General features: G+C 38.4%; 1 protein-coding gene and 1 pseudogene across 3 annotated transcripts in view; both read right to left on the bottom strand.

Annotated features, from left to right (window-relative positions):
* The window catches only part of Rabgap1l (RAB GTPase activating protein 1 like), a 639,610-nt gene that overhangs the window by 335,505 nt on the left and 287,163 nt on the right, over positions 1 to 16,942 (bottom strand). The gene's annotated exons all lie outside the window — the stretch shown is intronic.
* LOC119827753 lies at positions 9,008 to 9,386 on the bottom strand (annotated as a pseudogene).

Raw genomic sequence — 16,942 nt, 5'->3', positions numbered from 1 at the left:
TTTCAGGTTTCAGGGTAATAATATCAGCTTCAAAAAGGGGGTTGGGAAGCAATCTCTCCTCTTTTCTGGCATTAATACCTCACTGCTAATGTAATATTTTCTATCACAAATTCTCTCTCAAACTTTGGATGCTTTTATTTTCATTCCACTGTATATAATTTGTTCAATTTTCCTTTTGCTAAAAAATAAAAAAAAACAAGAACAAAACCCAGAAGACCCCCTCTGCAGTACTTCTGTTAATTTCCATTTCAACATTAATGTGGTCAGAGAACATGACTCTGGATGGCTCCAAGTCTTTAAAATCTTTAGAATTTGTTTCATGGATAGGCCCTACTATGATAATTGTTCTTTGTGTAATCTTATACAGAATGCTTTGTATGTGTTAACTAACACATACAGGCTGATTGTGCTATTTAGGTCTTTCATGTCTTTACTGATTTCTTGCCTACAAAGTTCTATTAGTTGCTAAGATGGGAATCAACAACGTCTTTTCATTTTGACATAGCCTCTATCATGGTCACATTAGATTTACTTTGTTCTTTTGTTCTCTGAACATTCAGTACTAAATTAAGAGCCTGGATTCTGTGCATAGAATAGCAATTACTGGCTGAGTGGCGTTCAGACCTGGTACTGTCATTATTCATTCTTTAAAAGCATGACCACTGGAATGGGGGGATATTATAGTACTGACAGGTTGATTTTCATAGTATGTATATTGGTCTGAAGTTATTGACAGGTACTCATTCATGAATTGGGACGTTGGGAAAAGAACGTTTTTTCCTTTCTTTAAAATTAATGTTTTAGTTCTCAGTTCTCCCTTTGACTTTTCCTTAGAAAAATCTGTAGGAGAGACCATACAACACTGTCCAGATGTATAGGAGCAGATGAAGAGTTTTTATATTTTCGGTTGTGAGTCTAGTCATCAATAGCTGAACTGTTTCTCCTGACTAAAGGAACAGGTTTTAAGTAGTGTTACCATTACAATCATTTAAATGTCAATTATCCTAGTAGAAATTTAGCTCTAAGATTAGAAAGGCAACCCTAGCCATAAAGTATTTGCTGTGCAAGCAGGAGGACTTAAATTTGTATCACTTACCCCCCCATAAAAGTTAGGAATTGTACCACATGCATATAATCCTTGCACTGAGTAATGAAAGTATGACCCATGAAACTCCAAGTCAACTAGCTTTGTTCAGTCAGTGAATTCTAGGTTCAGAGTTAGACCAAGACTCAAAAAATGAGTAGAACAATTAAAGTTATCACCCAGTATTGACTACTAATCTCCAGATGTATATGTGTGTGTCCACATGAATAAATGTACACTAAGATAGTTCTAAAAGTTGAAATTTTGTAATTTGATGAAAATTTTAACTACCAGGTAGTCAATACAGTCTAAAAGTGCCAATATAAGATGCATAATGAAATCACTGAATAAAGAACAAATAAAAATCAAAATTGTCAAGAAATAGGTATTTCACAGTTCTGACTTTGGACTTCAGATGTAGAGCTATGTAGAGATAGACATAAGTAGATTAATATCTTAGAAATGAAGAGAGTAGTGGACTGAAAGATTATAAACTACAGAAAAAATAGTGTGGGGGGGGGCAGCGGAGTACTGAAAAAAAAACTATTAGAAAGGGAAGGCATTTGGGGGTCAGGTAAAAACCTGGAGCAAGGGAATCTCCCAGTAATCAACAAGGATGACTCCAGCTAAGGTACCTAGCAATAGTGGACACATAGCCTGAACTGTACATCTCCTGTGACCAAATTGGTGCATAGCTCAATTGTTATCATAGAGGTATCATTCAGCAACTAATAGAAACAGATGAGGATTCATAGTAAACATTAGGCAGAGCTCAGGAAATCCTGAAGAAGAGAGGAAGAAAGGACTGTATGTGCCAGGGGGTTAAGAACAACAAAAGAAAATTCACAAAACCAACTAATCTGAGTTCACAGGGGCAAACAGAGACTGAACAGACAACCATGGTACCTGCAATGGGACTGACCTAAGCCCTCTGCATGTATGTTACAGTCATGTAGCTTAGTTTTCTGGTGGGACTCCAAACAGTGGGAACAGGGGCTGTCTTTGACTCTTTTACTGGCTTTTGGGAGTCTATTCCTCATACTAAGTCAACTTACCCAGCCTTAATAAATGGGGGGAGGGTGCTAAATATTACTACAGTTGATATGCTATGTTTTACTAATACTCCTGGCAGACTTGTCTTTTCTTGAAGAGAAATGAAGGAGTGGATTGGGTGGATGGGAACGAAAGGAGAGGGGTACAGTTGGGACAGAGACTAGGAGAGAAGTATGGAGGGAAAACTGCAGCCAGGGTGTAAAAAAATAAATAAATTTATGATAGTATTGACAAAAGTCTCTCCAATAATTACATTTAAATTAAAAATGTAATTTCAAATTATAATTAAACTAAGGGGAAAAACTAAAGAAAGGATTATAAACTAAAATCAAGCCTGATTTCCAGATACTTATAATCTTCAGGGTTTCAGACTAGAATAACTCTCAACTATTTAAAGGTAAAGCTAAACCACCTATACTATTTATAGGGAAAACCTAAGCTTCTGGAATTATTCTTAGTTTGAAGGATTCAGAAACACGTTGGCCTGGCTTTTCAAGTTTTAGTTCTTCAATTTGTTTCAGTCCTTGAGATTTCAAGAGTTATTACCAACAGCTCTCAGTTCATCTCGGCACACCTCTACACTGTAGCCTGGGGTGGAAATCAACCTCTTACAGATTCAAAGTAGCCTTTATTAATCGGAATTGTTTATACACTTATGCAGAACCACATCTCAATATTGAAAATCCAGCTGCCTTCTTCAATGTTTTTATATTCTATCTTTCCAGTTCTCACAGAAACCACACTTCTTATCCTTCATGAGCTAAGGAAATTGTGGGATTTTCTTTTCTATAATTTTTATTATTAAGAAAATAGGAGCAGTCAAAATAATAGTCCACATTGCAGAGGTAAGCTTGCTTCTTTATTTCATTTTAATAATTACTTAGTACACTAAAGCTGTCTTTCCTCCATAAGAAGCAAGATACAGAATTTGAAAGCTATCAGCATAAGCTCTCCACAGAGCAGTCTTCAGTTTTACTATTGTGCTGGAGTTGACTACAACAACAGATTAGAGACAAATAATCTTGTCCTCAGGATTCTGGTTACATGTTCACACTCAAGGACAGAGCTTCAGCTCTATGGAAGATGACAGCATATACCTGTATGCCTACCTATACAGGTATCATATGGTTGATTATTAAATCTTCATGGGTTAAGCATAGTAGTAAGAAATTTGGAGTTGTGAGATTTTCTTTTCAACTTAAGTAATAATCATAGTCTTAAACTATTTGAAAAATACTTCATGGCACCTCTACCTAAGACTGGAATTTATGGATAAAGATTCAGATAGAGCTTCAGGGTCACTAGAATTTACACAACTAAAATAGCATCAAGTGAACACTGAAAGTAAAATGTAAAAATCTGAAAAGTGGCAAGGAAACAGGATCTCAAGTTTCTGCATCATAACAACTTCCAACCAAATGAATCAGTTAAGCAAAATATACAGGACCTAGCCAAGGGCTGGGACACTGGAAAGTAGCTGGCATATATAAGCCCTCAGCAAATTAAGATAGAAATAAAAAGTAGATTTCAGAATCACATTAGAAATGGATGTTTTACTGTTCTAGAAAGCACAGAATAATTTCCTTTACAAACTTCCACAGGGAAATCACACTGATTATTTTATTTATCTCCAGACTAAGAAGTAAATATGAGAAAGCCATTTACAAACAAAGAATTTTCTTGATTTTCTATAATCAGGGGTAAGGACTTTTAAAGAAGGGCAACAGTGTACTTTCTGTTAAAGTACTGTCTATATAATTGCATTTTTAAAAGAATTAATCAAGGTAAACTAATGATATAAAGAATTCAGAAAATATCTTAAATTATTTCATTTCAATCTGTAGATCATTCTTTAACTTAAATACTTTCAATCTAAAAGTTTTACATAAAATTTCAACTGTTAACTTATGAGATATTTACCTAAAAACAGATCCACAGAAATTGTTTCTAAACAATAACCTCCCACCCAGAGGAGTGCACACCAAACCAGCAAGCACAGTGATGTATTTAACAGGCATTTAGCTTCCTGTTAAGTTGGGGAATGGGAGGCATACTTGTACATTTACGGCTCATGAAAAGAATAAGAACAAGATGTGTAAGAGATCAGAACACAGAATCCAGTGCCAAATCTTAGCTGTTAACAAGACGATATAGAGATCATTATACACCTAGCTATATCTTACAATCACCCATGACCAAGAAACAATCAAAATAACTGTATTACTTCCCAAATATAAAATCCATACACTAACATATGAGGTCAGCTTACATATTAATACTAATACATATAAAAACTTCATGAAAATATTCCTCATCCCTAAAAATTTCTTGAAATTAGGTTTAATTGACATTCTCACAAAGTTAGTCAAGCTATTTGCTGTAAGAAATACTTGAGGACTACAAAGATGGCTCAGAGGTTAAGAGTACTACTGGTTGTTCTTCCAGGGTCCTCAGTTCAATTCCCAGGAACCACATGGTGGCTCACAACCATCTATAGAGATCAGGTTCCCTCTCTTGGTGTGCAAGCAGAATACTGTATACACAGTAAATAAATCTTTATAAAAAAGAAATACTTGGGTTTTTTCACTCCATTGGCTAGCCTAATAATAATAAATGTTGGTATTTACTGAGTGCCTGCTTGCTAAATAACAGGGAAAAGAGATAGCAACTATTGTCTCCTACTTTTCAGACACAAAGCAATATCACTTCTAACAAGATGAGTCATGAGGGTTTGGATCTGGTTTTAAATCACTATACCAAAACTCAATTTTAAAATAGGCACTTAAGAAAACCCTATGGTGTAGAGTTCACATTCATTGCCATTGTCCTTGGTTTCTCAGTCCTCCTCCACCGTCAGCCACATTCAGAGAGCCCGGTTTGGTCCCCTGTTCCATCAGTTCCATTCCAACTGGACTTGGTAGTCTCCCAGGACAATGGCAATGGGCTTGGTCTCTACGACATGTACGGGCTCTGTGTGAGCCTTGTCAGTTTGGTTGCTCACCTTCCTGGACCTGGAGGGAGTTGGGAGGACCTTGGACTCAACATAGTGTAGAGAACCCTGATGGCTCTTTGGCCTGTAGAGGGAGGGAGTGGGGATATGGGTGGAGGGGAGGGGAGGGAAGGGGAAGGAGGAGGGGAGGAGATGGCAATTTTTAATAAAAATAAATAAACTGGGAAAAAAAAGAAAACCCTATGGTGGTACACTTTTATTATGAACTTGGTTGAATTAGAAGCAAGAATGCCTTAGGCTTTATTGAGGCTCTCTGGTGAGATCCTTTAGATGTGCATGTGAAGATGTTTCCAGAGAGGATAAACTGAAGAAGGAAATCTACCATGAAGTGGACAGCAGCATCCCATGGACTGGGAATATAGAATGACTAGAAAAAAGAAAGGCAGCCGAGACCCAGCATTCACTTGGACTCCTAATCTACCTGATGTAAGCAACCAGTCTCACACTAAAACACAATTATGTCCTCCTTGATGCAACGCACCTTTTGAACTATGAGGCACACACTAAAAAAGTCACTCCTCCCTTAGGCTACTTTCTGTCAGATATTTCATCACTGGGTAAGAAAAGCAATCCTCTCAGAATGCCTTTTTTTTTTGTTTTTTTAAGAAGTGAAATCACAGCTTGGATGCTGTGAGACAATGGTTTGAAGCCTGTCAATTAATAAAACGCTGATTGGCCAGTAGCCAGGCTGGAAGTACAGGTGGGACAAACAGACAGGAAGTAGAGGCAGGAAATGAGAACAAGAGAATTCTGGGAAGAGGAAAGCTTTGTCTGCAGTCCTGACCCAGGCACAGAGCAAGCAAGATGTAACTGCCTCATCAAAAAAGGTACCAAGCCACATAACTAACATAGACAAGAATAATGGGCCAATATAAGTTATAAGAGTTAATAAGAAGCCTAAGATAATGGGCCAATCAGTTTTTAGTTAATGTAGACCTCTGTGTGATTTCTTTGGGACTTAACGACTGTGGAAAATGGGCAGGACAGAAAACTCAGTCAACACTTGGAGTTTTAAACTAGCAACAAAGCCAAAGGACTCACCGAATAAAGTGCTTATTGGGCTAACATAAGGACCTGAGTTGGGTTAGAACATCCAGCACCTGGAAAAAAGACTGTCTAAACTTCAGAGAAGGGTTCCAGAGGACCTGAGCTAGATCTGATCTGAAAGCCTCTTCCCTGAGGATCAGTTTTCATAATACCAGAAGGCACTACCTGCAAGAATCCAAAGGAGGGAGTCAATCAATAATCCTACACAACTATGTCACCTGGGAAGCACAACAAAAACTAGCATGACATGATACCTCTAAGGGCATAGTTGGGGCATGCATAATTCAGTGATACTAACAACTCTCTAATTGGACTTAAGGCCTGATCAACGAGAATAAATACTTAGCTGGTACTAAAAACCTAGCCAATTACTCAGTGCTAGCAAAGTTGTGGATCTTGGAAGAAAACCTACAATTACTACTTTACAAAACCAGCATAATCCCAAACAGTTTCAATGGTTCTCAAGCTATGGGTCCTGACCCCTTTGGGGACAAACAACATTTTTACAGGGGTCACATATGAGATATTTACATTATAATTCATAACAGTAACAAAATTACAGTTATAAAGTAGCAATAAAGATTTTTATGGTTTTATGAGGGTCACCACATGAGGAACTATAATAAAAGGTCACAGCATTAGGAAGGTGATATAAGAGAATAACTGATTTAAACATGTCATATCCATAGAAAAGTGCAGTTCTCACCCCTCATCAAGGAACTTCTCTTTGAAACAGACAAAGATCACTGCAGAAGACCACAACTAATTAAAATGCAGAGTTGTGGGGACCACTTGCCAATGGATAAATCTATATAATAAAATTCCTTTTTCGATGTAGGACTCTGTCTCTCTTTCCATCGGTTGCTGGATGAAGGTTCTATGGTGATATTTAAGATATTCATCAGTCAGACTACAGGGCAAATGAAGATCGGGCCCCTCTCCTCTATTGCTTAGGGTCTTAGCTGGAGTCAGCCTTGTGGATTCCTGGGAATTTCTCTAGAGCCAGGTTTCTGCTAACCCTCTAATGGCTCCCTTGATCAAGATATCTCTTTCCTTGTTCTCATCTTAGTCCTTCCTCCATCTTGACTCTCTCATTTCCTCAAAGTCTCCTCAACCCTCCCCTTCTCCACTTCTCTTCCACTTCCACCCTCCTTTCTTCCCTTACCCCCATGTTCCAAATATTGTCAGGCAATCTTGTCTGTTTCCAATTTCCAGGTGGATCTATATATGTTTTTCTCAGGGTCTACTTTATTACTTAGCTTCTCCAGGATCATGAACTATAGGCTCAATGTCCTTTGTTTATACCTAATATCCACTTATGGGTAAGTACATACCATATTCATCTTTTTTAGTTACTTCTTTTTATTATTATTTTATTACTTAAAAAATAACAATCCAAATTCCCACTCCCTCTCCTTCTCTTACTCCCCTCCCACATCCTTCCATCCCAACACCTCCAATCCTAAGAGAGGGCAATGTACCGCACCCTGTGGAAAGTCCAAGGCCCTCCATGCTACATCTACGTTGAGCAAGGTATACATCCAAAGAGAACAGGATCCCAAGAAGCCAGTACATGCAGTAGAGACAAATTACAGTGTCACTATCAGTGGCCCCTCACTCTGCCCCAACTGTCAACCACATTCAGAGGGATTTGATTGTTCCCATGCTCATTCACTCCCAGTCCAGTTGGAGTTGGTGAGCTACCATTAGCTCAGGCAAACTGTTTCAGTGGATGAACCCCTCATGGTCTTGGATTCCTTGCTCATACTCTCACTCCTTCCACTCTTCAACTGGATCTTGGGAGCTCAGTCCAGTGTTCCAATGTGGGTCATTGCCTCTGTTTCCATCTGTTGTTGGACGAAGGTTCTATGGTGATATTTAAGATAAGCATCAGTCTGACAACAGGGTAAAGCCAGTTCAGAAACCCTCTCCTCTATTGTTTAGGGCATTAGTAGTAGTGTGGAGTTGCGGGCTGCATTCCCGCCCAGCTCCCAGCCTCCTGGCTAGTTTATGCCCTGAAATAACAACACACAAACTGCATTCATTTAAACATTGCCTGGCCCATTAGTTCCAGCCTCTTACTCACATCTTGATTAACCCATAACTAATAATCTGTGTAGCACCACGAAGTGGTGCCTTACCAGGAAGATTCTAGAGTAAGTCCATCTTGGGCCAGAGCTTCATCGCATCTGGCTCAGAGAGGAGAGGGATGACAATTTATTAACTTCCCTTCCCAGCATTCTGTTCTGCCTACTCCACCCACCTAAGGGCCGGCCTATCAAATGAGCCAGGCAGTTTATTTATCAACCACTGAAATCAACTCAAACAGAAGACCCTTCCACATCATTAGCTGGGGTCATCCTTGTGGATTGCTGGGAATTTTTCTAGAGGCAGGTTTCTTGCTAAACCCATAATGGCTACCTCAATCAAGAGATCTCTTTCCTTGCTCTCATATCCGTCCCTCCTCCATCTCGACTATCTCTTTCCCTCAAGTTCTCCTCAACAACCTCTATTCTTCCCTTCCTTCTACCCTCTGCTCCCATGCTCCTAAATTTTTGTCTGTTTCCAATTTCCAGGTGGGGCTATATATGTTTTTCTTTGGGTTCACCTTATTATTTAGCTTCTCTAAGATCATGTACTTTAGGCTTGATGTCCATTGTTTATGGCTAGTATCCAATTATGAGTGAGTATATACCATACCATCTTTGTTTTTCTGGGTCTCGGTTGCCTCACTCAGAATAGTGTTTTCTTTCTTTCGTTTTTTTCCTTCTGGACAAAGGGGCTTTATTAGACTGCCAGAATTACAATAGGACTTAGGAATTAGCCTTGGGGCCCTTCTTCTTGCCAAAGGTGGGCACAACGTTGACAAAGAGATGTTTGTACTGCATCCACTGCTTGGCCCAGCCTGTCTTCTTCTTCTCCTGTTTGGCCACCTTGGGAGTTTGACCTCTTACTTTTCCAGCACAGGCCAGGGAACCATGAAATTTACCTCCCAGCATGTGGCAAACTACTTCCAAAGGGGTCAGAGCTCCACGCTACACTGGCCTAGGGTGGCCTCATCTTACAGCAGCAAGCCAGAAGCACAACTTGGTCATCTGGGGTAATGTCTTCCAGTGAGGTCACATGGACCACTTCTTGGCCGGTCACACCAAGGGTGTGTAGTTCCTGGGCACATACGAAGAGCTGCATGTTGGCGACTAACTCGCGGATGCCGAGGCTCCTGCCCCGAAGATCCAGGATAGTGTTTTCTAATTCCATACATTTTCATGCAAAATTCAAGATGCCATTGTTTTTTACCGCTGAGTAGTACTCTAATGTGTATATGTGCCACAATTGTTTTATCCATTCTTCAGTTGAGCAGCATCTAGGTTGTTTCCAGGTTCTGGCTATTACAAATAATGCTGCTATAAACATAGTTGAACAAATGCTTTTGTAGAATGATTGAGCATCTTTTGTATATATTCCCAAGAGTGGTATTGCTGGATCCTGAGGTAGATTGATTCCCAGTTTTCTGAGAAACCACCACATTGACTTCCAAAATGTTTGCACGAGTTTGCATTCCCACCAGCAATGTGTGAGTATTCCCCTTGTTCCACATCTTCTCCACTATAAGCTATCATTAGTGTTTTTGATCTTAGTCAATTTGACAGGTGTAAGATGATATCTCAAAGTTGTTTTTATTTGCATATCCCTGATGGCTAAAGATATTGAACATTTCCTTTAGTATGTTTTGGCCATTTGAGATTCTTCTGTTGAGAATCCTCTATTTAGTTCTGTACCCCATTTTTAGTTGGGTTATTTAGAATTTTAATATCTACTTTTTTGAGTTCTTTATATATTTTGGAAATCAGTCTGTTGTCTGATATGTGACTGGTGAAGATCTTTTCCCATTCAGTAGGTTGTTGTTTTGTCTTATTGATTGTGTCCTTTGCTTTACAGAAGCATCTCAGTTTCATGAGCTGCCAAAGTCCAGTTGAAGAGTGGGAGGAATGAGAATATGAGCAAAGAGGTTAAGAGCATGATGAGTTCACTCACTGAAACAGTCTACCTGAGCTAATGGGAGCTCACCGACACCAGCCGGACTGGGAAGGAACAAGCATAGGACCAAATTAGTCCCCCTGAATGTGGGGGGCAGTTGCATGGCTGGGACAGACTGAGGGGCCACTGACAGTGGCACCAGGATTTACGCTTACTGAATGTACTGTTTTTTGGGGAACCTATTCTCTTTGGATATATACCTTGTTCAGCCTAGATGTAGTAGGGAGAGTCTTGGACCTTCCACAAAGCAATGTGCCTTACCCTCTCTGAGGACTGGAGAGGGGTGGGGTGGGAGGGTGTGTGAAGGGAATGGTAGCAGGGAAGGGACGGAACTTGGATTGGTATTTTTTAAAAAATCTAATAAACAAGCAAAAATAAAATTTCTTTTAATTAAAACATTCCACTTTGGTGCTAAAATGTTACACGAAATTGAATCAGCCTGTGTGTAGAAAAGACACAACATTCCAAGTATAATAAAATCACTAATATGCATTAAACATTAACATCACCAAGGTTAGTCATTTTATATGTACTATGACACAGATTTCAAAAAAATTTTTGAAATCCAATAAAGTCTAGAAAGCAATTAAGTAACTTCTACAAAATTCTATATGCAGCATCATAAATAGTGAGAATTAAAACTCAAGGTTAAGAGCTACCAACCCTGTTGTCTGCAATGGTGACTTGCTATACGGTTTGCTGATAGAATAATGGCACAAATGTTGTAGCAGTAACCAACCGCTATCTGATTGGATTTAAGACCCACTCCACTATATAGTACTTTTGCCTGACTCTGCTGTAGTACCCAAGAACCTGAGACTGGAAAGGCCATGAACCTTGGGGAAACTAAATACTACTGTTCTGTAAAAGGAATATAGCAATAAAATGACTCAATGACATTCTATATAACCCACATAAGTCCTTCACTCAGTCATCATCAGAGAAGCTTCCTCTTTCAGTATGTGGGGACAAACACAGAGACCCACAACTGGACAATTTTTAGACAGAGCAAGACTTTGGAACATTCAGTCCTAAATGGATGTCTTCATCAAATTTCTCCTCTTAATGTCCAGGGTGCTTTTCACAAGAGGAAGCAGAAAGATTATAAGAGCCAGAGGAGATAAATGACACCAAAGAAACAGTCATTTGCTAACACAAAGGGCCTGAAGCACATATGAACTCAAAAGAGACTGTGACAGAATACACAGAACCTTCATGGGTTCAAGCCAGATGGGGTCCCAGCACTAGCAGTGAGAGCAGACACAAGTTCCCAACCCTAACCAAAAAAATTATCTCCAATTGACACTCACTTGCAAATGAAAAATTAGTTTTCTCCCATGATGTTTCACTGGATATACTAACGACTCTTAAGGGTAGGCTCCAGGCAAAGCAGTAGATGGCCAACACAAAATGAACTCAGTAATACTTTTGTAGATTTTTTTTGTCTCATATCGCTTGGTTTGGACAATTTTTGTCTTACTGGCCCTTTGTTTGTATATTATAGTTTCCAATTTTGTGTTTTCCTGGAGTGTGAGTGTGCACATGCTTATATGTGTTTCTTGTGCTTTCTAAATTTATTTAATCTGGTTATTTTTGTTTGTTTCCTAAAGAGAGAGAGAAATCATGGATTTGGTGAGTTTGAAGATGGAAAGAATCTAGGAGTAGTTGGGGGAGAAAAAAACAGTGATCAGAATACATTGTATGAATAAATTCACTTTAAATAAAAGCAAAAAGAACTATTTAAAAACTCAGGTTTACCTACAGCTGAATTATTATTTTTTAAAATCTGTATTTGCATTTATTTTATCAAAAAATACACAAAAGAACCTTAGTCTTCTGTAGACAGAAGTTTCTGTCATGCCCAGTCCTATAGCCATTCAGTTCAACAACAACAACAACAAAAAACCCACAGAGGCTTATACTGATTATAAACTGGTCTATTAGCTCAGGCTTATTATTAACTAGCTCTTACACCTTAAATTCGCCTATAATTCTCATATATGTTTAGCCATGTGGCTTGGTACTTCACTCAGTGCAGCATTCTCATCTGCCTTCCTCTGCATCTGGCTGGTGACTGCAGATTGAGTCTTTCCTCTTCCCAGAATTCTCCTAGTCTGGTAGCCCCACCTATACTTCCTGCCTGGATACTGGCCAATCAGCATTTTATTAAACCAATACAAGTAACAAATCTTTCCAGGGTACAAGAGCATTATCCCACGGCAGTCTTTTTACAGTTAATAAAGGGAATGGCACAGGGTTACAATGAATGTGTAAGCTAATTATATTGTCTAGGTAAATGAAGGAAGACTACAAACCCTGTAATGCAAAGGGTTTGACAGTGACTTCTTTCCATAAAACCCCCTTAATTAGAATTCCAGGATATTAAGCCCTAATGACCTAAAACACCATCTACTAGATTTAATGTACTATCTTCTCCCTATGCATTCATTTCCCTTAGAAATACAAGGGAAACATTCAAGATACTTTCCATTGGACCACACTGTTGAGAACAGCTACACAGAACCATTGTGTTTAACAAGACCATTGTTGAAGAAGAAAATCAAAACCAATGAGTGAACATGAAGGTTTTGTTTCTTGTGGTATTTAAAATCTCCATCCAGTGCTTCACAAATTAAAAACATACTAGTGCCTAAAGAAAGTGTAATCCACCTTGGAATAACTTTGCCTTTCTTGACAAAGGAAAAATGGCTAAGAGAATATATATAAGACAACATGGGAACCGACGAGCACGTATCCTTCGGTCAGCAAATACCACTGGACTATTTTCAGAAAGGCTGTGGAAGAGTGGAGCATCTGAACTGGCACTCTGTGTGGGAGATTATAAGCAGATCAAGTACAGATGTTTCTAACAAGTTCTAGCTTATGAGATTTTCCAGATTACTTTCAATAATGAAATCCACAAAGAGACACTTTGGGTGGGTCACCACAATAAAGATGCGCATGGAAAGATAATCTTAACAATTGATGCCTTAGTTAAATACACAGTCTTATGAGATTAAGCAGGAATTCTGGGACAAAGCTACCAAGAGAGTATTTGATATAAAACACACATACCATTGCTCATAGGCAAAGGATTGTGACAATACCTTGCTTCTCAAAATGCACCAAGGAATATAAGATGTCAACAGTTACAGCTGAATTATTAATCACTAGATTTGACTCTTTTTTGTTTTTTTGGTTTTTCGAGACAGGGTTTCTCTGTGGCTTTGGAGCCTGTCCTGGAACTAGCTCTTGTAGACCAGGCTGGTCTCGAACTCACAGAGATCCGCCTGCCTCTGCCTCCCGAGTGCTGGGATTAAAGGCGTGCGCCACCACCGCCCGGCTAGATTTGACTCTTGATTAAGCCCAACTATACAGAATTTTTCCAAAGAAAAGTTGGGATAGTAGAATTCATATATAATTATCTCATTTGAAACACTACAGCATGGACAGGCTCACTGAAAGCCTTGTCAGTTTGGTTGCTCACCTTCCTGGACTTAGGGGGAGCTGGGAGGACCTTGGACTTAACATAGTGAAGGGAACCCTGATGGCTCTTTGTCTTTGGAGAGGGGTGAAGTGGGGGTAGGGGTGGAAGGGAGGGGAGGAAAAGGGAGGAGGAGGGGAGGAGATGGAAATCTTGAATAAAAAATGAGAAAAAGAAAAAAAAGAAAAAACTATATTGTGAGAAGAAATTCTATTATTCTGATTTATACATGTAGACAAAATATTAAAAACTTAAATGATTATTCATGATCACAAAATGGACCAAGATTCAACCTATCTCCAAAGCCCAGTCTCTCAATGACTGCACCAATGTAATCAGCTTTTATATAACAATTTTAGTCTCTTGAAATTTACCAAAAATATGAACCTTGACATAGTCCAACATTATAAAATGAGTTTACAAACGTCAACCATTATCAACACCTGTGTATTAATATATATGTGTACCATAATATAATTTCTGGCTATTTGGCAATTGAACAAAATTATTTTTAAATTGTACCTTAATTTTTCATGTGTCATGGTCAAAATATTATTATTTTCCTATAAATATGACCATTTTCCTCTCAAGAATTCTAAGAAGTTCTTCAGTAAATAACATAATAATTTTATAATGTAGAGTGAAATATCATTACACCCACTTTGTAAGTAAAAACACCAACTAAGTCACTGAAAAATTAAATGTCAAGATGAAATTCAAAGAGTAAATGGTAGCACTAGGAATAGAATACAAATGTCTCTAGATAAGTGGTGTGTTCATGAGGCTATACTTAAAGTTTAAGTTCAATTCAGTACACATTTATGGGAAAAAACTATATAGGATATAGGGCAGGTGTTAAATTAAAATCTCATAGTTACATATTTATTTTTTCAGGACTCATTTATGTTCAATTTATGTGTATATTTGTCTGCATGTACCACATCTATGACTGAGGTCTTCAGGAAGTAAAAGTTAGCGCCAGATTCCCTGGAACTAGAGTTCCAGATTGTTGAGAGTCCCATGTAGGTGGTGGGAAATCAATCTGTGTTTTCTGCAAGGGCAGTAAGTCATTTTAGCTTCTCTGTCATCTCTCTAGGCTCCTGTGTTTAACTAGTTCTTAATGTGGCAGAATGAGAAAGGATAGAGCATAAGGAATCATAAGAAAGAATGAGGTTAGCTAGTATTGTGGAAAAGTTACAAAGAACTTTGCACAGAAAAATTACTTCAGGTTGAAAATCCAACGGTTTAAAAACTCACATTTGACTGGCATTAAGATCAAATATAATGTTCATAAAAGAAGTGTGAATTCCAACTGGGCAGTGGTGCCGCAGGCTTTTAATCCTCAGTACTCCGGAGGCGGCAGATGGAGCTCTGTTGAGTTTGAAGACAGTCTGGCCTACAGAGTGAGTTCCAGGAGAGCCAGGACTGTTTCACAAACCCTGCCTCGATTCTCCACCCCCCAAAAAAGTGTGAATTCCAAATAGAAGAGCCAACACAAACAAATAACTGGTTTTCTTAAAGAATAATACAGAAATCACTCCATTATGCATACATGAGGAGAGGGCACTAAGGGAAAAACTGGAGAGTCTGGCTCAGTGTAGAAGGCAGAGTGTTTCTGGACAATTTAAGAAATATGGAGTTTTCTTTAAACCAAAGAAATCAAGAAAATTACACAACACAATATGCACTTCAAAGAGACTGTTCTGGGAACATTTTTAGCAGACTGACTGTAGAAAGGAACAATTAGGCGGATGAGTAATTATTAATAATACTACATATGAGGCATGAGAAATTGTGGAAGAACGTTATTGAAAGTAATTTTACAGTAGGTCTTGTAGATTTAAAACACTAACTTTGTGTAGTGAAGAAAAATAACTCAAGCACCAAAAGACCTAGTCCTGTACTGCCTCATTTGTGTGGGATCTAAAAGTATTTGATTTCACTGAAGTTGAAGAAAAAAAAAAAACAACCAAAAATAACTGATTATCAAGGGCTGTGGAGAGCAGGTAGAGGGACAGACAAACACCAAGTTACAAATAGATGGGAGACAGAATTTTAGTATTCTTTTGCACAATAGACAAACTGTAGATGATGGCAATATACTACTAGTTTTGAAAATCAGAAGAAATGATTTTGAACATTTTCACCATGAAGAAGTGATAATTACTAGGGTAAGTAAATATGCTGACTCTTGTTTGAGCATTATCCAATGTACATATTTATCAAAACATCATAGGATAATCTGAATTTCCTCCCATGGAAAGTTTTTTGAAAATTGAGACTTCTTAAGCTAAGAACAGTAGTACACACTTAAAGTCTCAGTCTTTAAAAGGCCGATACAGGATGATTGCTGGAGTCTAAGCATTTAGGTCCAACCTGAACAAAATAAGAAAGAAAGAAAAAAATGAAGGAAGGAAGGAAGGAAGGAAGGAAGGAAGGAAGGAAGGAAGGAAGGAGTCCTCTCAAAACAAAATAAAAGCTGAAACCAGTTAAAGTAATGTTTTACTTCACATTTAATAGTTAACAGCCTATTAATAATAAAATGCCAAAATGATTTACATACATATTTGGTTCATAATAATCTATAACTCCATTAAAATGAAGAGTATAGAAAATGATAGAGATTTACAAATTCTATAAAGGGGGAGATTCTTTTTTCTCCTCCAGGACAGGGTTTCTCTGTATAGCCCTGGCTATCCCGAAACTCACTCTGTAGATCAGACTAGCCTCGAACTCAGAGATCTACGTGTCTCTACCTCCCAAGAGCAGGGATTAAAGGTATGTGCCACCACTACCTGGCTAAAGGGGGAATTCTTAATTTTCTTCAAAAATCAGGAAGTTTAAGAAAGGGATGTTAGTCTGTAGTGTTTATTAAGCTTTTTTTTCCCCAAGAACTGGCATGGTGGGGAGATACAAGCAAACCTTGGTATCGTTAATATCTTTTACCCATAACCACATACAGCAAAGAAAGTATTTCTTAGGAAGGTGGGTTCTTAGTACCAGTGACTTAATGGCTCCAATTTTCACCATTTTCCCCATGTAGAACTTCTTCTTCAAGAGGAAGGTGAGCTCTTTAGCATCCAGCCCATGCTAAAAGACAGCAGTCATTACGACTAACATAGATCTATAGTTCTCAAATTTTGTTAAACTACTTTGCACTTGATTCAACCTCTTAATATGAACTGTCATAGCAACTCACTCAATCACCACCCACTTGTAAGTTTAT

Source organism: Arvicola amphibius, chromosome 12, assembly GCF_903992535.2.
Source record: "Arvicola amphibius chromosome 12, mArvAmp1.2, whole genome shotgun sequence".
NCBI classification, from domain to species: Eukaryota; Metazoa; Chordata; class Mammalia; order Rodentia; family Cricetidae; genus Arvicola; species Arvicola amphibius.
The sequence above is the reverse complement of the archived record's forward strand: the minus strand, read 5'-3'. Positions and strand labels throughout refer to the sequence as shown.